The sequence below is a fragment of the Macaca mulatta genome, chromosome 20 (genome assembly GCF_049350105.2).
Source record: "Macaca mulatta isolate MMU2019108-1 chromosome 20, T2T-MMU8v2.0, whole genome shotgun sequence".
Classification (NCBI taxonomy): Eukaryota; Metazoa; Chordata; class Mammalia; order Primates; family Cercopithecidae; genus Macaca; species Macaca mulatta.
This window is the reverse complement of record NC_133425.1, coordinates 41,438,034-41,449,794: the sequence shown is the minus strand read 5'-3', so window position 1 is coordinate 41,449,794 and position 11,761 is coordinate 41,438,034. Positions and strand designations below refer to the sequence as shown.

The window sequence follows — 11,761 nt, the reverse complement described above, 5'->3', positions numbered from 1 at the left end:
AGCTCCTATGTGGATAGGAGTATCTCATTTGTCATCACAGAGAGTTGGGGCAGAAGGCCCCTGAGGCCCAGCTCCCACTGCCCCCTCCTCTAGACGCAAGAGCCTGATGCAGGCTCAAGTCCTGTTTTGTGAACATTCCCTGACCCTGACCCTGGTGAACCTAGTAGTAATGCAGTATACAGGAAGTGGGGAGGGGACCTAGTCAGGGTCCAGGGGACCTTTCTGATGGACTTGGGCTCTCTGCCTTCCAGGGAAATATGATTGACACCCAGGAAAGGAGGAAGGTGAGCAGCTGGGGCAACACTGGGGGAGAGTAAGGACAGAAAAGACAGAGATGCCCCTGGAGAGGACACTCTCTGGCTCCATCCACTGCATCTTAGATTTATTGAAAAGGTTTGATACACAGAAAAGGAGGAGACCTAACACAATGGAGGGTGAGTAGGGTATTAAAATCAAGAACCAATCCCTGGAGGAGCTGTTTGTATCCAACTCTGAGGACACAGTGAAACTGCAGGAGATTGTAGAAGAGGAACAGGCCCCTTGAGAGATAAGGCCCCAAAGCCAGCCCCTGCTCCCTCTTTTTCCCACAAGACCCCTTTAACATCTTTCACTCAGCCTCTGTCAGCATCCTGTCCTTGCCTTTAATTGCAGGAGATTAATGTCCTCCAGGAGATGCACCTGCTCCAGCTAGCTGCAGACAATTATCACATTCAGTCTGTGGCACACTTTTGAGTTTGCTTCCAGTTAATGGAGTGGTTCAGTAAGACTGAGAGGTAAGGGCCTAGCAGACTGATGGAGGGCACAGAGAATATTTATTTTGGGCCAGCTTCCAAGAGCCTATGGCCATGGCTCCCTGGTCAGTGTCAGGCCCTGCTACATGGTGATGACTGGGGCCTAGGATTCCAGCTGGGCAGGCATTGGGAGGGAGACCTGGGGTGTAACATCTGCCTCTCTGACCTGTAGTTACAACCTGTCCTGCCAGCTTGAACTCCCATACCAGTAGGCCAGCAATACCACCCTCAAGGCCATGGGGAACATGCCATGATGAATCGTAGAGGACACTGAGTGCCTGGACCAGCAGGAGTGGAGTGCCTCAGCACTCAGTGACATGTGGGCTAGGCGCGGGCTCTGGGTGTCAGACAGCTACACTGGGCTCCCAGCTCCATCACTGACCAGCACTTACTGGGGCAGAGGACTCACTGCTATGGTACTTGAGGCACCATTGTCATGAAATTTAATGCAACCTGCCAATTTCTTCTTCTCTTACATCTGTTTATTTATAATAATTATGTACTTCTGATCTCGGTGATTTATTCAAATTAATAAACATATGCTAAACATTTTTATCATTCTTCCTTATGATTTCTTTGCTACACTGTATGATTCCGCTCGTGTGTGGTATTAAGAGTAGTTAAACTCACAGAAACACAAAGTAAAAGAGTATTTCCCAGGAGCTTGAGGGAGAATAACAAGGAGCTGTTGTTTAATGGATATAGAGTTTCAGTTTTGAAAAATGAAAAAATATTCCCTATGTATAGCGATGATGGTAGCAAAACAATGAGTATACTTAATTCATCTCACCTGCACACATAAAAATGCTTGAAATAGTTAATTTTATGTGTATTTGAACATGATGATTAAAATTATTTATATATATATGAGACTCTTGCTCTGTTGCCTAGACTAGAGTGCAGTGGTACCATTATAGCTTCCTGTGGTCTTGAACTCCTGGGATCAACTGATTTTTCTGACTCAGCCTTCTGAGTAGCTGGGACTACAGGCATATGCCACTATGCCTGTCTAATTTTTAAATTTTTTTTAAGACGTGTCTCACTATATTGCCTAGTCTGGTCTCAAATTGCCAGCCTTGAGGGAACCTCCCACCTCAGCCCCCAAAAGCACTGAGATTATAGGCATCAGCCACCATGTTCAGCCTAAAAAAATATATATATATTTTTAAATTTATTTATTATTATTGTACTTTAAGTTGTAGGGTACATGTGCATAACGTGCAGGTTTGTTACATATGTATACTTGTGCCATGTTTAAATGAACAAACTATAGCTATCTGCAGCAGCATGGATGAATATTACAAATATAATGTACAAAATAAAGGAGATGTAAAAGCACATATACTATATAATTTCACTTATATAAAATCCAAAAAGAAAAAAATGAGGTTCTAGTTTTCAGTATTGGTGGAGTAACTTGTTGAACTAATATCCTGAGAGATAATGGTAAAATCTAGACACAATATTATATATTGTTACATAGAAACACACATCTATAAATAATAAATATGAGATATATATGGTTATAAAAACTGAGTGAGGATGTTAGCTGTGCCCACTGCAGGGAAGACAGGTATCTGAGTTTTAATGCAGCCAAATTAACTTCCTCTTCAAAAAATAACAACACTCTTCAGAGGAATACAACAGAATCCAGATTCTCTATAAGTATTAGGTGTAGTTTCTATTCTACAATTTTAAAATTTATGAGACATGAGAAGAAACACAAAAATGTAATCCAGGCTGGGTGTGGTGGCTCATGCCTGTAATCCCAGCACTTTGAGAGGCTGAGGTGTGTGGATTACCTGAGATCAGGAATTTGAGTCCAGCCTGGCCAACATGACAAAACTCCATCTATATTAAAAATGCAAAAATTAGCCAGCTGTGGTGGCATGTTTCTGTATCCTGGCTACATGGGAGGCTGAGGGGTGAGAATTGCTTGAGTCTGGGAGGCGGAGGTTGCAATGAGCAGAGATTGTGCCACTGCACTCCAATCTGGGTGACAGAGTGAGACTCCATCTCAAAAATATAAAATTAAATAAATAAAATAAAATAAAATGTAATTCATATATAAGATAAAAAGTAGGCATTCTAAGCTATTTCCAAAATGTTCAAGATGTTGTAATTACCAATCAGGGTTTTGAAAGAAGATATTAAAATTATGCTCATGGGATAAAGAAAAACAGTCTCTTAATAAATGACCACATGTGGAACCTCAGCAGAGAAATGGACATTATTAAAAAGAATCAACTAGGAAGACAATGAAATTTGTATTTTTGGGTTTATTCGTAGATAAGAACAATATAAATTATTCAATCTAAAGAAAAGAGTAAATAATGTTTGAAGATAATGAACACAGCCTTAGTGATCTGTGGAAAGAGTGCATTCCAGAAACAGAGTGAAGAGACAGAAAAATTAAATAGGGTAGAAAAGTAAATCAACAACTAAGAGCTGAAAACTTGCAAAAAATTGGTCAAAACCCCAAACTTTTATATCCAAACAGTCAACAAACCCCAAAAAGAAAGCAGAAGTAAAATCATATCAAAACTATATTGTGATTCAGGAAACTGGTAGGGCAGGGCTTTCTATTGACTAGCAGTGATTTCTAACTTTTACTATTTGTAATAACGGAAAATAGGTTATCCTTAGAGGTTTTAACTTGGAGAAAGTCTCACATATCAGGCACAGATGACTGACAGTTATTGAAGGTGGATGACTTTCTAGCCTTGTTTTAAAGTTTCATTTTCTTACCTTGGAAATAATTTGTTTCTTCCAAGTCTTGTAAAATTGATTCTCCAGAAAGATGTGTCTATGATATTCTGTCCTGCTGCAACCCCCTTGCCCAGAATTGAAGCTATGCCTACTCCAGCTTCAGAAATGTACAGTAAAAATTACTTGAAGTGAATCTGAAAAACTAAAAGAAAATATGAGGCCAGGTGTGGTGGCTCACACCTGTAATCCCAGCACTTTGGGAGGCCCAGACGGGCAGATCACTTGAGGTCAGGAGTTCGAGACCAGCCTAGCTAACATGGTGAAACCCCATCTCTAATAAAAATACAAAAATTAGTCAGGCGTGTTGGCGGGTGCCTGTAATCTCAGGTACTCGGCAGTCTGAGGCAGGAGAGTCACTTGAACCCACGAGGCGGAGGTTGCAGTGAGCCCTAGATTGTGCCATTGCATTCCAGCCTGGGTGATGAGAATGAAACTCTGTCTCAAAAAAAAAAAAAAAAAAAAAAAAAAGAAAATATGAATTAGGATAATTATTACTGTTGCACTCCATTGGCAAATTACTAAAAGTAGTTCCAAAGGGATATTTTTAAAAGGTTATTAAGAGTTTCCAAGGGATCCCTATGCAGGGCATAAAGACGTTTTCCATTAGCTCAGTACGCAAACTTTCCTAATGTTTTGGGAAGGATCAAGGGTCACGTTTGGACCTATTGGCCTGTGTTAACACTAGGACACTTAAGTCTCGGGAATCAGCCTGTGTGGGAGTCAGAGAAGTGGTGGATGTGGCTCCCAAAGTGACTTACCGGGGTCTCTTCTCTTTGCGGCTGAGTTTCCTATGTAGATGCAGCAGGGGCCAGGCCTAGCCCCTGTGACGTTTTCTCCTCTTCATTACAGTGGCAGAAGAGTCCCTGTGAGAGGCCTAACCCAGGTGTGGAACTGTGTAGCCAGCCTGGGTGGTCCACGAGGTTTTATTGGGGTACAGGGGAGGATTTGTGACAGCCCAGAGAGACAGAGGGGAAGAGGTGGCTTTCAAAAGGCAAGTGCAGCTGGGCACAGTGGCTCACGCGTGTAATCCCAGCACTTTGGGAGGCTGAGACGGGCGGATCACGAGGTCAAGATTTCGAGACGAGTCTGGGCAACATGGTGAAACCCCGTCTCTACTAAAAATACAAAAAATTAGCTGGGCATGGAGGAGCGTGCCTGTAATCCCAGCTACTCAGGACGCTGGGGCAGGAGAATCGCTTGAACCCGGGAGGCGGAGGTTGTGAAAGGAGCTGGGCACATTCCTCAGCCCTGGGCTCAAAACTCCCTGAGCCTAGCACAAACACATCCCATCCTCCCATCCCACCACCATATATCTCTCAAACTCCCTGAGCCCAGTATAAACACCACCTGGAAAGTCTCCGATAAGGGGACAGCCGTACAAGGTTACTGAAAGCGCAGGAGCCAAAAGAATTTCTTTGTTCCCCTACAACTTTCGGGCTATAAAAAGCAAACGCTCGCATTGTTCAGGGCCCTCTTGTATACTGTGTAAAGGAGGGACCAAGTTCGAACTTGTAGTAAAGATCCTTGCCGCTTGGCTTTGACTCTGGACTCTGGTGGTCTTCTTTGGGGAACAAACAGTCTGGGCATAACAGTTGCAGTGAGCCGAGATCGAGCCACTGCACTCCAGCCTGGGCGACAGGGCAAGACTCCACCTCAGGAAAAAAAAAGAAAAAAGAGGAAAAAGACGAAAAAGAGAGAAAGAAAGAAAGAAAAGAAAAGAAAAGAAAGAAAGAAAGAAAGAAAGAAAGAGAGAGAGAAAGAAAGGAAAGAAAGAAAGAAAAGGCAAGTACAAACTTACCAGAGACGGGCTATTTTCATTTTAGACAGCGAACGAACGGTTTCAGACGCTTACCAGAGAGCTTCCACCTTGGGCTCCCAAAATCCCTGACAACAGCAAGGCCCGCGGGCCATTAGCTCCACCCTTACGGAGGGGCTGCACTACCCTTGTCTGAAGGGGTGTAGGGCAGAAGGGGCTGGGATGAGGGAAAGGACGAGGTGAGGAAAGTGGAGGGGTGCGCCCAGCTGCGGGATGGTAAACCTAACTATGGCACCTTTGAGCAGACTGTGAGAGGCTCCTGGCCCCTTGCAGATTTGTGAGAAATCAAACTTCCGCATAAGTCAGGAAGCCGGCATCTCGGGGAGGGGCGTGTCACAGTCAGAGTTGGAGATCTGCTGCCCTGGCCACACTCACTCCCTGCAGGCAGAAAAGACTTGGAAACAGCCAGGATTCCCCGGGCATGTGGGAACTGCTCCTGACGTGCAGAGAGGCGGAGCCAAAGCGGCGCCTTCACTGTACATGCAGGAAGCTGTAGTCTCTTAACCGCTCCTAGCCAGTTGGTGGCAAGGCTATGGGACTACAATCCCAGAATGCTCAGGTTTAGGGGGCCAGGAGAACCCTTGGGGAACTGACGGGACAGATCGCGGCTTGCCCAGGTATGCTGGAATCTGTAGTCTTTTAACCTCTCCCAGTCCCTTGTTTACAGGGCTGCAGGACTGCAATCCCAGCATGCTCCGGGCCTGGGGTCGGGTCACAGCCTTGGAGGGAGGGGCAGGGCGCAGCGCACCTCGCTGCGCATGCTGAGAGTTGTAGTTTCTTAACGACTCTCGGTCGTTTGGTCGCAAGGCTGTGCCACTGCAATAAGAGGCAGGGCGGTGTGGACTCTCAAACTAGGTCTGCCCGTTAACCTCTTGCTGCCCCTTCTCCATGGGAGTGAGTTGGGTGAGGGACAAGAGGAAAAAGTCTAGGCTGGATAGTGAGGAAGGTGAGACCCTCCGAAGTACACTTCACCTTTCCCCAAATCTGACCTGTCCCACTACCGGCTGTGCAGCTTGGTTTCCTCTTTCCACAGCATCAGACCTCCTCCAGCCCAAGGAGACACCTGCTTTCCTAAACTACGACGGAAACTGCCTTGATGTCTGTCTGAGACATTGTACATTGTGCCATTGGCTTCTGCTTACTCCAGGCAGAGTGCCAATTCAAGAGAACTGGGAGAAATTTGCTGCCTGGGTCGTCCATGCAGAACTTCAGCTTTGCTGGGGATAATATGGTCTGTGGTTTCCTGAAAATGTCAACCTCACGGGCCCCTTTCTCTTGGAAGTAGAAGTTGAGACATGAGGGAGAGTAATTATTGAGCTGCCCAGGATCTGCTAAGAATAGAGAAGAAAGCCCCAATATTCCCAGGCATGTGTCTGGTGGGCCATTTTCACCAAAACATGTAAGAGGCTAGGCCTGCAAAAGTCAACCTAGTGATGATTGCTTCAGTATTTTACAGGTATAATCATCGACCTCATCACCTGACGCCTGACTGGCCAAGTATCTCAAAGACACAGATGTTGACCAGCACTCTTCAGAATAGACGGTGCTCCAGCTTTGTGGGAGCATCTTTGAAGGTGTGGATCACTTGGAGGTCGTTAGAAACTTGTTAGGTTCACCGTGTATGGTGGCTCACTCCTGTAATCCCAACACCGTGGGAGGCTGAAGTGGGTGGATCACTTGAGGGTCAGGAGTTTGAGACCAGCCTGGCCAACATGGTGAAACACCATCTTTACTAAAAATACAAAAATTAGCTTGGTGTGGTGGTGCATGCCTGTAGTCCCAGCTACTTGAGAGGCTGAGGCAGGATAATCACTTGAACCCAGGAGGTGGAGAGGTTGCAGTGAGCCAAGGTCATGCCACTGCACTCCAGCCTGGCAACAGAGTGAAACTCTATCCCCCTCCATGCCACCCCCCTCACCAAAAAAAAAAAAAAAAAAATTAGCTGGGTATGATGGCACACGCCTGTAGTCCCAGCTACTTGGGAGGCTGAGGCAGGAGAATTGCTTGAACCCGGGAGGCAGAATTTACAGTGAGCGGAGATCTCACAACTGCACTCCAGCCTGAGGGAGACAGAGTGAGACTCCATCTCAAAAAAAAAAGAAACCTGTTAGGTTGAACATCACTGCTTTGGGTGGAAAGCTCATCACCCTCAGCAATCAGGGATGTAACTTAACTTGCTGGGACTGATCTATTGAAATTTGCTGTCTAGACTGTGGAAATATCCAGAAGCACTTCTGCTTCCATGTAGCTTCTTAATAACAGATGCCTCTAAAATCCTATGTCCTCAGGGATAGTTACTTTGATTCTCAGATGGTACCAGCTTTCATGTTTTTATATCTAATCTGTAAAACCTGGGCATTATCTACATGAAAATAATATTTGTTCATTTCACATATTCAAATAGTTTTTCGTTTTTGATTATTGAATGTAGAATACTATCAAAAATGAAAAAGCATGATTGTGGAAATTGAACTCTATTACTGTACTTTGTGGAGAATTTACCATGTCAGGATTAATTACACCTGAGTTCCTTAGTGTCTTTGTTTAAAAACAAAAAAAGGAAGAAAATCATGTGTCATCTATGCAGGTGGCAAGCTGAGAAGGTATAGGGAGACTGTGGCCCCAGGATACTAGTGCCTTTCTCTTGTTTTTAGTAGGGCCTGTAGGGACAGTCCGTGTGATAAAGTGCATGCATCCCTCCACCATCCTTCAGTATTCTCATACTACTCTTTTCTGTGCCCTCTTTAGTTGAGGGTGTCTGGTTACCCTGGACCACAAGTGTTGAACGGGGATGTTGTAATGCAAATATATCCATCATCTTACAATGAGGATTAAAGGAGAGAGTCTTTGGAACTATGTTCAGATACACTGCTCTTAGGTGTGTGGCTGCAAAGACACTGTGCTCTCAGCCGTCCCATGGCAGCTGACTGAGAAGATTGGTCCTGATGCAGCCATGGCTGCTGTTCATAGAGCTGGGTACTCCTTGTAGTTTTGTGTCTTCTGAATAAATTTTGTGGCTCTGACCCTCCTCTGCATGGCTATTTCTGGCATTATTTGCTGGGTTGCCTATTTTGTTCCACTTGTTTCCTGAGAGCCTGTTGTGTAACTGTATTTCCCAGGGTCTTTAAGGATTCCACCCTCACTAGAACAATCATTCACTGGACACTGGCCATGTACTTGTTGGAGCATCCACACTCATCTTTTCTACTGGAGCTGTGAAAAATTGCAGTTCCTTGTAGATCATCTCATTCTGATGTTGCTAGGCTGTTAACGAAACTGGGAATATTGTCTTTGGTCTCATCAACATTATTCCTTTGGTTTATTTGAAGTCTAATACTATTTTGTCATTAATAATAATGTAGACCCTTGCAGTAACAGCCACTTGTGTATATTAGTGAATTTAACTCTGGCAACAACTTGGTGAATTAAGCATGCAATCCTCATTTTACAGGTCATAAAACTGAAACCCAGAGAGGTTAAGTAGTTTTATAAACTTTACAAAAGTTTTTGGTGCATTTCAAATCTTATCCTATAAATCTTCCAGGGTATGTAAGCTTATCTGATATTCTACTTTCTTCTCATTGCTAGAGTCCTCCAGGGTACACATCTCATTCTGACTCCATTTTCTACTTGTTGATATAAAACTTGCAAAATAGGTTTATGGCAAGGGAGAAAACCAGCTGGATCTGGGCCTTTCCTCTCCTCTTCTTTACTTTTGATAGTTGTTAGGTTTTCTTGAGTGAGCTAGAGCAGTGGCAGAGTCTGAACAGTTCTCATCTAGACAATTTATTGTGTAAAGATAATCTGCTTACCTTTTGCAGGTGTGATTTTTCCCTCCTAATTATAAAAATAACTGAGTTTTCTCTTACAGGTTCATGCTGTGCTCTAAAACACAATACACATATTGATGAAAATAAAACTGTTGCCCTTTTACCCAATGGTAATAACACTTATTTTTGTCTTTTGTTTCTAATTTAGAAGAAATACATGCTGTAAAATAATGTCAAGTTATACAGTTTTTTGTTTGTTTGTTTGTTTGAGATGGAGTCTTGCTCTGTCACCCAGGCTGGCATGCAGTAGCATGATCTCAGCTCATTGCAACCTCTGCCTCCCAGGTTCAAGCAATATTCCTGTCTCAACCTCCCAAGAAGCTAGGATTAAGGGCATCTGCCACCATGCCTGGCTAATTTTTGTAGTTTTAGTAGAGTAGGGGATTCACCATATTGTTCAGGCTGATCTCAAACTCCTGGCCTCAGGTGATCTGCCTGCCTCAGCCTCCCAAAATGCTGGGATTACAGATGTTAACCACCGCACCCAGCCAATATACAGTTTTTATAAAGTGAAAGTCTCTTCTTTCACTCCCTTCCATTCAAACTCACTATTTTCTTAGAAGGTACTATTTTTAACAGGTTGATGTTCATTTTTCAAGATTTTTGTTGTTGTTGTTTGTTTTTTTGAGACGGAATCTCACTCTGTTGCCTAGGCCGGAGTGCAGTGACACAATCTCGGCTCACTGCAACCTCTGCCTGTCAGGTTCAAGTGATTCTCCTGCCTTAGCCTCTGGAGTAGTTGGGATTACAGGTACCCACTACCATGCCCAGCTAATTTTTGTATTTTTAGTAGAGATGGGGTTTTACCATGTTGGTCAGGCTGGTCTTGAACTCCTGACCTCAAGCAGTCCACCCACCTTGGCCTTCTAAAGTGCTGGGACTATAGGAATGAGTCACCATGCCTGGCCTGATTATTTTCTATAAACTTACAAGTCATATAAATTGTTTTAACTCAAACCATATTATACTACATTATTTTCTTATTCTGCTATTTCTCAAGCTATATATTATTGGCATTTTTACATTATTGCATGTGATTCTAACTTACTATTTATAATGTCTTAAATGTATTTCAAATAATGGGTGTATATAATTTGTTTAACTGTTATATTATTTTTAGTTTCACAATTCTAAAAAATGATGTAGTAAAATCCTTGCACCTAATTTACTACACTAATATATAACTGATCAACTTGCCTTGCTTTCTTTTAGTTAGAGAATATGTCATATTTTAAACATTTGTTTTATAAGAATTATTTTTTGATTAATAGGAAAATTTAATTCACATGTTGATGTTGTATCTTGTGACATTAATGAATAAGTTTAGTAGTTCCAGTGAGTTTTTAGCAAATTTATTAAAACTTTTTTATGTGGAAGATTGCGTTGTGTGCAATGAATAACAGTTCTACTTTTCTTTAGTTTGGAGAATTTATTTCACTTTCTAGTGTAATTTTCCTTGCTAATATCTGCAGTACAATGTTAAATAGAGTGTTTAAAGTGGAAATGTTCTTTTAGTCATTTATTCAAGTAATATTGTGTATTATCTTAATTGGCTTTTGGATATTAGATGAGCATTGCATTTGTGAAAATAGGATCTCATTTGGTTATGGTGTGTAATTATTTTTCTATGTTCCTTGGATAAATTTGCTAGTATTTTCTAACATTTTCTGTATTTGTATTAGTCAGAAATGTGTGCTTATAAGCTTCTTGTGATGCTTTTTTCTAGCTTTAGTATCATGGTATTCCTTGCCTTATAGAGTAAATTGAGAAGTGTTACTTCTATTTTTGGAAGTCATTTTGAAGAATTGGCATCAATTTTTCATTTAATATTAATAAAACAAACAATTTAATGCTTTTGATTCAAAGTAGTTATATATTAAAACATTTTACATTAATATTTTATTTTTATTTGTTATATGACTATCCATGTACACATGACCCAGACCAATTCACTACATGTCAATAAATACTTTTCACTTCCCCTCATGAAATCCATTATCAAGGGGCTGGTTTTTACTCTGTTAGTATTCTGGGACTTCTACTTTTTATTTGAATTAAGATGTTTTCAGGTGCATACATGATGATCTCTCATTCAGGCATCAGAAGCAATCCCTGCACTTTCACAGAACCAACGTCTTACCAACAGCCTGTCTAGAGAATAGAGCCATTCACACCATCCTGCCTACTAAATCCCTAATTAGCTGTATTACCTAAAGATGTCCTGCTTCTCTCCTAGTTTAGTTTCAATCCCAGAGATTTCTGCATAAACTCTCTATTATAAAAGTAAAACTGCTAAAGTTCTTTCCTCAATTATCAAGATGATAAATGTCAGTTTTAATTGCTTTATGACAACCATGATGTTACATCAAAATAATCAAGTGTTGATCCACTTCCCGAGACTTCACATAGTCCAGGGATACTCTACTGTGCTTGGAAAGCTACTCAGTGTCCAGTAATAAAGACAGTTTTTTAAAGTTATGTGAGGATATCTTCAATACCAGAACATCTTGTAAAATTTTACAGAACAATTTTGCAGTTACCATTTTTTTATTATT

At 42.0% G+C, this 11,761-nt stretch overlaps 1 long non-coding RNA gene across 1 annotated transcript; it reads right to left on the bottom strand.

Annotated features, from left to right (window-relative positions):
• Positions 1 to 3,061: 3,061 nt before the first annotated feature.
• LOC144338073 (uncharacterized) lies at positions 3,062 to 5,814 on the bottom strand. Its single transcript, XR_013411844.1, has 2 exons — positions 4,319 to 5,814; positions 3,062 to 3,995 (listed from the first exon to the last, which is right to left on the bottom strand). It is a non-coding gene; the product is annotated as an uncharacterized LOC144338073 (long non-coding RNA).
• Positions 5,815 to 11,761: the final 5,947 nt, after the last annotated feature.